The sequence below is a fragment of the Aquila chrysaetos genome, chromosome 12 (genome assembly GCF_900496995.4).
Source record: "Aquila chrysaetos chrysaetos chromosome 12, bAquChr1.4, whole genome shotgun sequence".
NCBI lineage: Eukaryota > Metazoa > Chordata > Aves > Accipitriformes > Accipitridae > Aquila > Aquila chrysaetos.
In genome coordinates this window covers 25936356-25947517 of record NC_044015.1, presented here as the reverse complement: position 1 = coordinate 25947517, position 11162 = coordinate 25936356, and the positions used below count along the sequence as shown (strand labels likewise).

Here is an 11162-nt window from a genome sequence, read left to right as displayed (position 1 = left end):
CTTTCAAAGGCGAAGGAACCTCACTGTGATGCTGGAGAGAAAGCAAGGGCTGATGCGAGCAGGTTCCTGCATCCAGGGAACAGGCCACCTGGCCAGGGTAGTCACGGTCCTCGGCAGCGGAGGGAATACAAAGTGCAACGCCGTATCTGTAGTGGGGGTTTTCAGTTGTACAGAAGGTTAGTGTTGTGGCCTAGGACAGCCTCCTCTCAGTTGCCTTCTTTTGCAATCATTTTCTGTTACCCCAGACCTTGACCCAAAATGATCATAAGAAGCCCATCAGGTCTGAATTATTAGCTGTGTTAGGAACCAAGACAGTGGCAATAGGAGATAGCTGACTGCTGATGTTATCAATTTTCCCGAAAAATTCACAAAAAAACCCAAACCCGTTGGTGTTCCACTTGAGCGTGATAACAAACCGCAAGTCACAATTACCCAAAGAAATCAAGTATCTCCTTGGCATCTTCCTCTTTTTTATTCTATTATCTGTTCTAGCAGAAAGGTCAGTGCCCATATCCGCACGATTATCTCCACATCCAGCTGCCAAATTGTGAGAGCTGCTCTTCCTGGGCTATTGCTTGTGCAGCCGTATTAAAGGGTTTGCACGTGCCCCTGCCCAATGAGCAGTTACAGTGTGGAATCACCTTCCAGTCTCCAGAAGCCAAATGGTTTTTCATCTTTTTGACATAGTCATCTCGCCTATTTTAACTCATATCTGTAGGCTCTGCTTTTGTGAGGAGAGGGTGTCTCTCCAGATTCGTATCTGTTTGCTGAGCAGGTTTGCTTGCTGCTCCTAATCTCTCCTGTTTTGATAAGATCTCCCTCCTGCCTTGAGATACACTAGCCATGGGAAGCTAGACCAGACAAAAACATTGTATAGGCTTTCAGGTTCAGTGACAGAGTACAGCCTTCAGTGGTGGACTTGCTTAAAGGCATCACGCACAATGACAAGTTGCAAAAATTGCTTAGCACCGTGGGCCATTTTCTTTGGCCTTTAAGTTCCTCCCTAATTTTAAGTACAGTTAAAATCAAAGTACCTGCTTTCTTTGCTATGAATCCTACTTTAATTATCTTCTACATTTTCATGTAATTTCCTTCAACTTTAAACACAGAGACTGAAAAAGAAGGCTAATATAAAGAAAAAACTTATAGTAAAATAACTAAAACCCCATTTATACAGCTCTTCAGGAAGCTGTCTTGAAGACCATGAGAGGTGCAACTGGCTTCACTGGGACACCCTTGGGCTTAGCATTAAACCATGTGTTTTGCTGAGGTAAGACCTTTAATATATGACATATGGCATCAACTCTACAAAATATTACTGGTTGGCTGACAGCCCTGCTTCTGTCTGTTGCTTGCAAATTAATACTGTAAGTCTGTGCGGGTAAATAGGTTGTCATCACCAGGGCCCGTGGTCACTGCAAGCTGCATCCACGAGCCTAAGGACTCTGCGGCCGCACCTTCCTCAAGAGGGATTTATGTATTAAGCTGCTGGTACTGCACCCATGAAAGCAGTGGCTGAACAGTCTTGCCTGTGGAGGAACCACCGCTGCTGTGTTTTCAGGTCTCCGAGGAGTGCTGGGACAGCACGGGAGGACGGTGCACTGCCGGCTGCTGCATGCGAGCTGCCGCGGTGGCCGGCTGAGCTCTGCATGAGCTGGAGCCAGCCACAGCATCGGCGGGGCAAGCAGTGAGAAACGGGCTGCCTGTACCAGCCTGAAGGTAGAGTGTCAAGAGGCATTTGTTGATATGTTGTTTCTTGTTAAGAATCATTGATTGATTTAGCCAGTTACAGGATTTTTTAACTGATTTTACTTGTATATGAACAAGGACAAAATGCAGATGGAAGGATGCCTAGCGTGTCCTGGGAACGGGTACCAGTCTGCTCTTCTCAGGTGTTTGCAAATCTCAGCTAGGGCTGATCTTTTTGACTTTGGGGTTGCATTTTCCTCATCTGTTGCAGGGAGTACCACTGCCCACACTTTCCCTAGGTCATTGCAGCATTCAGACAGCTCACTGGGTCTCCCTGCTCACCTTGCAACATCTTTGGCTAGGGAGAGTTAAGGCCAGCCTTAATTTGTCTATTCTATGGGAGTTGTATGCATGTGTGTGTGGTGTGTGTGGGATGGGCCATCGGTCATGGACTGGTCACTGCTGGTTTGGCTATGAAGGATAAGAAAAAACTTGCAAAGAGCTTAAGTGTGCTGGGGGGTGGGGGGAGGGATTGAGAACAGCCAGTGAGAAGATGTTCTACCTATATGCAAAGCGCTAGCTTTGCTGAGTTTTAAGTAATGAGAGAGGGAAAAAACCTCTGACATTTAAAAAAAATGTAGATGCTGGAATCCTTGTGGCAAAAAATAGGGCAGTTGAGTTATCAGTAGCTGATGAGAATATGAGAAGAATAATTATTGTATAGTCCTATTAATGAAATTGTACAGCAGCTCAAAAGAAAAAAAGAAAGAAAAGTCACCAAAGAGAGCCTGGTGAGTTACTTCAGGGAAAAAATAGCTGCTCTTATATGAATAGAAATATTAGCTTGTTAGCTTAGCAGAGCGCTCTGGACACTTATGGAAATTCAAAACATTTCCATATATCCCAGTCCAGGATGGAGTTAAAGTGTTGTAAAGCTTCCCTGGAAGCCAACGTTTATCTAATATGTAAGCATATTTAGATTTCATTTTGAAATGGTTGTTAAAGGCTATCCTTTGGCTGCACTCTATCCTTCGTTCTAACTTTTTTTTTTTTGAATTGTTGAACTCTGAGATTTTTATGCTAAGAAAAATGTGCTTTCAGAACCAGAAATGCCTGAATGACCAGTTACAGCATGTACTAACCCTGAGAGATATCCATTGAATCTGCTCTCCTCCTCCAATTTACTTGCTGTTTTTCCAATCATGCCTTGCATTAATGTTCTACACTTAGCTAAACTGTGTGTGTTATATTTTAGATCTATTTTTGTTTTGTCTAAAAAATTTCCAAATTGGCATTAAGTATTCAAGATGTAATCTCTGTAGCAGGAAACTAGTTATCAGATTCATAGAAAATAACTGGGCAATAGAAATAACTCTGAGCAGAATGCATTTTTTTTCTTAGAATTAATTTAGAGGGAATTTAATGCCTGTGAAAGGTGCTGGATTGCAACATCAGAGAACTGAAGCTACTATTTAACCACAGAACGGTTACAGGATGGGAGATGGCTTTACAAGATTCCCCATGAGGGTTGACAAAATATTTGTCTCAGGTTTGGTGCCTTTCATCTAGCTGGAACAACCAAGCTTTCATGTGTCAGTAACAGTCGCTCTCAGGTTGTTAGCTTTCACCTGGGTGATGGAGAGAGCCCTTCTGTAAAAAGGGGGAGATTTTGCTTTTGTGATTACTGGCTAACATTTATAATATGGTTAAACCTAAAAAAATAGATTTACTGCAGCTGAGTTGGCACATCGCTGTGAAGGACAGTCCTGGGTCACAAATTCAAAGCACAAGGTGTGTGCGTGCTGTCCCTGCCCCATGCCACAGAGGCAGGTAGAGCTGGAAGGGAAGGAAGGGGCAGGCACCGTGACCTGCACCCCACCGCACGCCATGCCACCACCCTCGCGATGCCCCCGGGCACGGCACCGCCGCGCTCGGACCCCTTCAGAGGGGCTCTCAGGCCCAAGGTTTGCATCTTTTGCTCTCTGTTGCCACCTGTTTATCAGAGGAAAGATGAGAATGGCAGGCTGTAAGATGCCGTTATTGGAATTTATGCCAGGTTTAGGGTCCAATTCTCATCTTTTCCCTTTTTTTCCCCGACATTTCCAAAATAGTTTTCTCTGAAGGCCACGTATGGTCTGCATGGTTTGAGTCTCAGGTCTCGGTAGTCAGGTTCCTATTAGGCAGGTACGGACGATATCATGTGTGCTAACTGGTCGTCTCACCAGCCACAGGAGACACTGAAAAGCATTTTTCATGATACATGTTAAGCTTCAATTCATAGTTGCTGCTTAGTTAAATTAATATGTTTGGTGTTGATTGTTTTTACTGGCTTCATGAGGAGGGGGAGAGGCAAGTAGCCTCAGGCTAGTTTTCACCAATTTCTTTCAAAGGGAGAGACTTTCACAGTACTGCCTGCCTCCCCGTGAGCTCATCAGGAACAGAAAATCACACTTTCCATGTTTCGCGTGTGCCTGGTCTCACGGTGAAGGGCGGCCTGCCCACACGGGATGCCCAGCAGGCTGTCCACCATGGCTCTGCTGCTCTCATGGCAAGGCCAGCAGAAATACATCCATGACTGAATAGATCAATAGGCTTCCTACTGTAATGCAAAGTCAACTTATGGACGAGCCCACTAGGAACCAGTTAAAAGTTTTTTCCTCTGAAGCCACATTCTTCTGCTTGTTACGGTATGTTGGACAGAGGCTGCATTCCCTCGCACTGGAATTTCCTGTATTAGCACTGCATAGGAATGGATTTATTTTGTAGTCCTTGAGATTTCCGAGCTTCATGGATTTCACAGCCTTTATGCGCCATGAAACAAAGATCTGGTTTCTACTGAGGCATTTCAGAAAGGATGAGCATCTGCTGACTTGTTGGTCTTCCAAAGATTGACACCCTCCAAGACCAGAGGTGAACCAGACTGGGATTATCTCACTGAAGACTGAGGTATTAGTGACACAGCTCACATATAGGTCACATATGCTTTTTGCGCTGATTTTTGGAGCTAAAAGAAACGTTTCCTTGTTTGTTGTCAATTTGCACCCTAATGTACCGCTGAGGGAGCTCATGTTGCTTCTGTTGTAGCAGGAATATGGTGGTTACAATCTGTAAAACACTAAACTAGGCCAGGGCATGGGCATCCTGCTTCAACATCTCCCACCCTAAACAAGTTTGTCATCCTCTAGGCTTGTGGGCTCGATACTGTAAAGGCAATCTTAGAGGTTCGTTTTGTGTTGAGGGCTTTTTAGAGAGGCCTGTGGACTCTCTCTCTTTTCTCAGACTCACCTGACTCCAGCCCAGCTGTGGTATTCCCACTTCTTAACTTAATCAAAATTGCATTTCAGATATCCAACCCCCAAATTTACAGCTTCATTGAAATGGAGACAGGTTATGTAAGACTTTCTGCATAGAAATGTGTAATATATTATACAATATTGAGTTTTGTGGAAGAGTGGAAAATATCTGTTTGGTTTTGGAAATACATTATAGAGTTATTTAGGTGCCAAGTTTTCCATTGTTCTACTAATGTCTTCCTGATCTGCAAGTTTTTAAAAGTAAATCATTAGACTGTTGCAAAGTTTAAAATGATATATCTAAGAAATTTTGCACTGTGGTGTTGAGTCAGGTCTCAGACCCTCACAGGAAAGGAAGTGGCAGCTGTGATTCTGTGGAACAGGTTCCCCCAAATTGCCCCAGCCCATCTCTTCACCCCCTCTCCTTTATGCACTTCCCCACCTTAAATGGCTCTTATTGAGCTAGTTTGCCAGGGGCTCTGAGTGACCGGTGAAGTGAGCTGAAATGCTCGGTTTTCCCAATATTTGTACTGTATGACTAAGCTACATTATTGGTTTAGGATTTTTTAAATCTAAGTAAGGATACTTTCCACCTTAATTGCGTGCTAATTAACATTTTGCTTTGTGGAGTATTAATAGTATATAAACAGTAGCCCTACCCCAGCCTTTCTCCTATACCTGCAGCCCAGAAAACTGTTGTCCCAAGGTGACTGTTGTGCTTCCCAGCAGGCCAACACGAATTTTCAGACTTGTCACTGAGCTCCACAAATAACCAGTCAAACTTCTTCCACCCAAACCTTCCCGACAGAGTCTTTCTTTTATATCCTTACATTCTTTTTTATTAAATTTTCCTCAGAAGTCAATATGTGCCAAACCTGTGGAGTGTCTTACGTGGGAAATTTTATCAGCCCCCCCTTAGAGGAACACTGTCATCATGTCCCTGCTACAGCTCCCGCTTGCCTGTGCAAGAGGATGTCAGAGCACTGGCTGATCTCATCTCTCCCAAGCACTAATTTAATTTGCAAAAGGTTGTGGTTTTTTTCTAAAGTGTGTGAACATTCCTTACTCTGTGCTCTTGAAACATGAATTAATGCTCTGTTTTCATCTGTATGGCCTCAGTATGTATCCTGCCTTTGCACACAAGCCTTCAAAGCTGTGTGGCACGGACGGTATGAAAACAAATCACTGTTAAAGCAATGAACTTAAATTTTCTGTGAGTCCCACTGATAAGAAGTTTGCAGCGGTCCTTGCCGCTGACACCCTTATTGGTGCTCAGTTAGTGGTGGCTCAGTTAAGCCGCCACCCGTGGGTGGACACGTCTCGAAGCACTAACTTGATCACTAAAAACTAACTGAAGATAAAGGAGCGCAGTAGGAAACAGCTGAACCATGGTGCACCCTTCCCTACAGATACAGAGTCAGGCCATGTACTGTGCACTCGGGCAGGGCTGGTGAGGCCCTGCTACGTAAATACAAACAGAACCATGGTAAACTTCATAATTGTCATTGAATTCTTAGTTTTTCCTCTCCAAACTTAATTCTTATAATTTATATTTGAAACCTTCTGGCCTTTAAACCAAGAGTTAGTATTGCTCCGTGCAGTATCCAGGCCAAGCTCCGGTTTGAAATACCTGCTTAAAATTCCCCTTGGTTTATAATTTCAGCTCAATAGTTTCTAATCACGTCTTGTTGTGAGCCGTGGTGCTGTACAGTGGGCTGCACATCACTGAGAAGCTTCAGTCTAGAGGTAGTTGCACTTCAGTGCCAAGGGAAGTAATAACTGGATGGATGGAAAGCGTCTGGGATTGATGTGGTTTAAAGGTGCTGTTCGTGCAAGCTATTATCAAGGAAGGAGTTAGGGAAGAGATTCACTCTTAAAATGCAGGTGCTCTCGTGCTTTCTCTGACAGATGTGTTCCAACAGTGTTTTGAATTCTGTTTAAAATTTGAAAGAGCTAAACCTTCAGGCTCTTCTCTTCCTTTCTTAAATTCATTTCCCTGTTTAGATGAAAAAGAAACATTTTGCAACTTACTTTAAACTTTCTTCAAAAGAACTGCTGGAAAAGGAACATTCATGTGAAGCACATAAGCTGTAAACGAATGTTAAGCACAGCAGACGGAGCGATTTTAAATGTGCTAATGGACAGACATTAGACTGTAGGAATTTACCTCAGATGTGGGGGGACTGCCAGGCGGGGATAAAACCCCAATGAACGAGCCAAATGATAGGAAAGTGTTACCAGAGTAAAGAGCTGTACATGGGAAATAAATACCGAAATGGGGAAACAGCACCAGCAAAGATAATGAAAGATAGAGAACATTTTGATTAAGTAACTGATGCAGGAGCATGTACACACAGCCCATACCGAAAATGCAAGCTCTGAGAGTAGATGTCTCTCTCTTTTTTCCTCTCTTCTCCCCTCATTTTGGCATTTTTTTTCCCCTGCTAATGATGGTAGCTTAACAGAGTTAACAGCATTAATGGGCAAAGCTCCTTCCATCTAAATGCGCAACAGACTTTTTTGCAGTGCTCTGTCAGATGTTTTCAGGTGTGTACTTGCCTGGAAATTTCTGACAAACTGTTTTCCTCAGATAATTTTTGATTAATTTTGTTAGGCCTCCTGGCTGGTGGTTACTTTCTCAGGCTGTGTGGAAGTAGCAAAGCAAGTGGGTTGAGGTTTGCATGATTTGTGAATATGAAGGGGAAAAAAAGAGCAGTCTAAAAAAAAACCAAACCCCACAGGAAAGAAATAATGGGCAATATGTTTCCTTTTGAACTTTTTCAAATCAACCTCTGGAAAAGGTGTCATAAAGCCCCCAGAAATGAGTAACAGCACAGGGACAAAGAAAACTCTGTTACAGATGTCCCTGCAAGTCTATGAGCAAATTGTTTTTTTCTAAATAACTCCAGAACATTACATGGCCTTAACAAGTTTCCCAGGACAGGAACTCCTAGTTTATTACTTGCTCACATTGTCATCAGAAATTAATTTTGTCCCTGAAAGACAAATTGGCTGGTAGCTTATGAAGTTAAATGGAAAGAGCAAGTGAGCATCTGTTTCTTCTGCATTTTGTCTCCTTGGTGTCTTACATATAAATGAATCAGAGTGTTCAAACTTAAATTAAGATCTTTGGCTAGATAAACAGTTAAAACTGGTTCCCATAGCTACCTCTCACACATAGCTGTGATTGCATTATAATCCCCTAGTAATCAGGTCTAAATGAAAGAAAGATGATAAGGGTGCTATTTTCAGTTTTCAGTACTGATTTTTATTAGCTCTCAATCAGATCAGGACTGCTTTGCCTTTCATCACATTGTGGCAGTGTTTGTAGAATCATTAGAGTAATAAAGTGTAAATCTTACTGAGGTGCATTTTTCTTGAGGTGTTTTATATAACGAAAACTCTGAAGATTACATTGGCGGGTACAGGAAAGATTTGTTTCTGCAACTAAAGTGAGGATGTAATGTGTGCTATATTCATTTATTCTTTACCCAAGCGAATACCTAATGAATTACCTTGCTGAGGTAAAACAAAAAATAAAAATATCCAAAGAATCAGCCTGTCTGAACATGGTCCTAATATACTGTATATTGCAAGTACTGAGTTTAGTCGTTTTTTTAATTTGCCTTATTATCTTGTATCATATCTCTCCCTGTGCATTACCATGCACAAATGAATTACAGGCAAAACCACAAGCACTGCTATTACCAGCCTGCTGTTTTTAGTAAACTAGTGCAGCCCAATAAAACATCATGTTGCAGCAATATATAAGTATTTATTGTAGAGTAAATTTCAGCTAAACAAAAGCACACAGGGAGGCCTGATCCTGCTCATAGGAGAGGCAGTGGCAAAGCTCGAGTTTGGCTCGTACGTCATTCGCGTCTCACCTGCACCCTTGATTTGCAGTATTCTTTGAGGTAAATTTTGCTTAATAGCTTTACTTCTAAAAGGTTCCTGACTGCCAAATTTAGAGGAGACTTCACCCAACCTTCAGAGGTGTTCCTGGGTGTTTTTGCAGGCAGAGCTTTCCTTTAGCACAGGAATTGCCTCGTGTAGTGTTGCAGGATTGTTCGCAGAGTTTGCAGGTGTGCCCCACATTTGCAATTAACTCCCAGTTTAATACTGGAGTGATTTTACTTTCCCATAGACTTTTTTTTTAATATCTGGTGAATGTTACAATGTATCATACTATAGCATAGCTATTAAAATGCCTGCCCATTTTAAATATTCGAATTTTGTGTATTCTGTATTTAAATGAGGAGTAAGCTGTCCCAGTAATTCAGTGTTAGATATTTACAGTCATCCACAGAACTGCAGGAGTATTAGGTACCAACAGAAATTAGTCAAAAAGTTGAAAAAGCAAAAGCAAACAAACAACTTTCTGGTTTTCCGTTTGATTTTAATGTACTTGATGTAGGAACTATGCCTGTTATTAACATTAACAAGTTATACTTACTTCCTGTTCTATAAAAGATGAATCTGTTCAGCCATCAAATAGTGGTGTTTGCATAGTTAGCAAATCTAAGATACCATCTGATGTTAGGACACGGAGTACTTTAGGACAGGGACCATTTAATGTATACAAATTTATACCTGAGATAATTAAATATTGGTATTCACATCAGGCAAAAAAAGAATACATTTGTTCATATGATGTTATAGATAAGGAAACAAAATCTATGTTTCAAATTTTAATCTATTAAGACTTCTAAGATGCAGAGAAATTTTCAGTCTAAAATGATTCATGTGCTACTAATATTTTAAACTACCAAAAACTCAAATTCAAACGCTGTTTCAAGGCAAATAGGCAAAGAGTATTTTGGTCAGAAAGGTGTTGTGTATGTTTGTATGTTGACACGCAAATGTAATATGTCTGGAAGATGTTGCTATGTCTAATGACACAAAAGAGAGTAAATTGTAGAGCCTGATTATCAACAGATAACAAGACATACTGTATATAAATAAATGCTCAGCATCAAAACCCATTATTGGATTAGCTATATAATCATGTTTCAGGCTGTAAGTCTGTGCTGACAAATGAACACTTTTCATTTGGCTCAAGGTCCTCATCAGCAACGGAACTAATTTTACATTCTCACCCATTAAGTGAATAAGATGTGGAAAAAGCTGTCTGCTTTTTGAAGTGTAAATTTGCTGCTACAGGCTGTGCAGACCAAAGCTCTTTTGAAGCAGTGAAATGAGATCATCTCTAGGGACATGTGAACCTGACAAAGTTTAGGTCATTTCTGTGGAAGGTATGGCGGGGGGGGGAGCCATTTGGATATAGTTTCAGTAGTGACTTATATGGGGCAATTTGGAAGATGCTGAACTTTACAAGCTTTTTGTTCAAATTTGTGAGAGAACTTGAACTGGAAGCACAGATGCAAGCTTTCAGCCCTCAGAAAGAAACCTCCATAAACATCTGAACTGGGTACTTGCCCAGCACAGTTTGGGAGTGCTAAGCAGGCTGTGTGCTGAGCCTCTCCTGCTCAGCAGAACTTGACCGAGTTGGTTTTAGGGGCTGGATACTTCCCCTGCTTTCCCCTCTGTACACACACACACGAATGGAGATCCAGGAACTAACTTAGACCTCTTTCTGGAAGAGGCGCTGGAGGTGGAGGAACTAGGCCGTCACCTCTCACTTTCCACCCCTGGGAAGTCCCGCAGGAGAGAGGAAGATCACAGCTCCGTACCTCATCTGGCTGCCAGCCCCATAAATTGCAGCACGGCACCAGCTTTCGCTCCCCCTCTGGAAGCCCCTGGCTGCAGGGCAGCCCGCCCTGCCTGGGCCTGCGGGAGAGAAGCACGGGGGGCATGGAGGGCAGCGCGGGCGGAGGGGAAGGGGAGAGGACTCCTCAGAGGGCTCAGTAAGGATCCCCTGCGTCAGCTAGTGTCAGGCGCAGGATTACAACAAGCTCTAGGCCTTCCGTGCTAGGGAGCAGCGTTGTGATGCACCACAGTTCAAGCAAGGGTGATGAAGATGTTGCTGACACCAGCTTAGAAGAAAAGAGTCTCATGAAGATCATGTAACTTTTTAGCTTTCCAGACACACAAAGCAGTGTTTAACCACTGTTTAGGATCATGAAAAAAATATCCCCAGGCTGTGTTGCGCGTCCAACCACAATGCTTGTCATTTGCAAACCAACTAAAAATTAAGATAGGCTTTGATTGTTCATTCCT

The 11162-nt window shown here is 42.5% G+C and overlaps 1 long non-coding RNA gene across 1 annotated transcript in view; it reads left to right on the top strand.

Annotated features, from left to right (window-relative positions):
* The first annotated feature begins 1410 nt into the window (after positions 1 to 1410).
* LOC115349201 overlaps positions 1411 to 11162 on the top strand; it is a 39579-nt gene continuing 29827 nt past the window's right edge. The window contains exon 1 of the long non-coding RNA XR_003926026.1: positions 1411 to 1719. This is a non-coding gene — a long non-coding RNA (uncharacterized LOC115349201). The remainder of the gene's footprint in view (positions 1720 to 11162) is intronic.